This window comes from Triticum urartu, unplaced genomic scaffold, assembly GCF_003073215.2.
Source record: "Triticum urartu cultivar G1812 unplaced genomic scaffold, Tu2.1 TuUngrouped_contig_8674, whole genome shotgun sequence".
NCBI lineage: Eukaryota > Viridiplantae > Streptophyta > Magnoliopsida > Poales > Poaceae > Triticum > Triticum urartu.
In genome coordinates this window covers 1-1,959 of record NW_024119647.1, presented here as the reverse complement: position 1 = coordinate 1,959, position 1,959 = coordinate 1, and the positions used below count along the sequence as shown (strand labels likewise).

At 47.1% G+C, this 1,959-nt stretch overlaps 1 long non-coding RNA gene across 1 annotated transcript; it reads left to right on the top strand.

Moving 5' to 3' along the window:
• Positions 1 to 226: 226 nt before the first annotated feature.
• On the top strand, positions 227 to 1,886 carry LOC125531977. Its single transcript, XR_007293660.1, has 3 exons — positions 227 to 572; positions 825 to 1,115; positions 1,296 to 1,886. It is a non-coding gene; the product is annotated as an uncharacterized LOC125531977 (long non-coding RNA).
• Positions 1,887 to 1,959: the final 73 nt, after the last annotated feature.

The window sequence follows — 1,959 nt, the reverse complement described above, 5'->3', positions numbered from 1 at the left end:
TTATGGAGATTTTTTATTGTTATGAAAATTCATACCATTTTTTGGTTCACGCATTTTCTCCCATCGAACATAATCTTATAGAAATTTCTAGTTCAAAGTATATTGACGAAACAGTAGAAAGAACCGATGAACTAGCGCTGAAACAGTCCAAACAGAACAAACAGTGAACTAGCGCTGAAATAGTGCAAACGCGCTAGAATTTGGGCCGAACAAAGAATTAGCCCAACATTCTACTTCTGCAGGCGCCAGTTATGCTAATCGGCGCAGAAGGCGCCGACTAGGAGCACCCGTCGTTTCGTTCGGACAACTTCCACAACTCCCACGACCCTGTGTCACGACTGATGACCGATGCCGGAGGGAGGATCCATGGGGACCGCGCCTAGGTTCAGGGCGGGTCTGCCTCACATGGGGCCGAGGCGCCCGACGAGGTTGTCTTCTGGCAATTCCACGATGTCGTGCCCGAGCCAGCGGATCATCCGCTGTCGATTTAACTCTGTCGATTCAGTAATTGAATCACGATTACAGGAGGCCATTAATGGCAATGGATGTGAGAGGCCGGCGGATAATTGCAGGTCAGTTACATTGTCAATTCACGCTCGTCCTTTACTCTCGCGTCCATATAATCTCCACTATCTATCTTCTCCTTGCCCATTCCCCTCCTCAGTTCCGCAACAACTATGGTTGACGCTCAGGTTGCTGATTCGTCTTCCTTCTTTAGCGAATGGTCTCTCCTTCCTACTTCCATCCTACCCCCAATTCTGCATCGAGTTAAAGATTTTTATTTATTTATTTATGCTGTTGTTTGTGCTTTCAAATAAACGCAGGTTCTCTGATCTCGATCGATTGGATCTCGGTTTCACGGTTGGCTGATTCTGCTGCATTGAAAGGCGAGGCACTGCTTTCACCATAATGATTTCTTGCATGAGAATAATACATGCTTAAACGCAGCATCTTCCAATTGTTCAAAGTGCTAATAGTTACAACCTGAGATTACTTGCTCGGGTCCTTCTTTCACAAAGTACAGAGATGACTTCAGAGTAACCATGTTCTTTTCAGCTTTTCTATTCTACATAAACAACTTGAGGATGGTATGGATCAGGGTCTTCTGTTTGAAGGTATTTTCCTTCACATGTTTCAGTTTTGAAGCCCTATTTGGGCATGCCTCACTTTCTGGGAATGCAATGGTAAAGTTATGGTATTTTTCTAAGTGTAGTTATAGTGTGAGATTATTTGTTTGGGTTCCAAAATCTTGCACAAAGTGCAGAGTTGGCTCAGATTAACCATGTTCTTTTCAGCTTTTCTGTTCTAAATAAACGACATGAGGACGGTGAGGATCAATTCATATTTGTCCTGCTTTTGAAGTCCCTCTGTATTGGGGAATGCCTTGCTTTCTAGGAATGCAAAGGTGAAGGTACGATACTTTTTCTTAATTCTTATTTGGTGACTGTATTTTGATTGCTTGTAGCGAGTGATTTTCAATATTTAATTACTCATCAGAACTGAAGTATAAGCCCAGCGTTACTGAAAAAGGGTTTCCCCCTGCTTTGTATTCCAAAGCAACCAACACCGAGTACAGGTAACGCTGTGGCGAGCAGCACAACACACCAAGAGAAAAAGAAGAAGAAACAAATGCCAACGACGGCAGCTTGGCAAAGCGCGGATGACCCGCCACCGCGGCGCCCACCGGAAACAAAACACCACATACCGAGGCTCCGATCCGCCGCGTACCAAGCAGCACCTCCAAGAAGGGATGCGACGCCGACGACGCTGCTGCCCAGACGAGTCCTCAGGTTTCCCCGGGCACGCGGAGGGAGGTGGGGTGGATACCACCGAAACCCTCCAGGGAGGAATGGTGGCACTCGCAGGTGTCACCGCGTCGGGGCCGAAGCCGGCAGGGACTTCTCCCGCATTCCAGCCCCAACCGCCCAACAAAAGCCCATCCCCATACGCCAATACAGG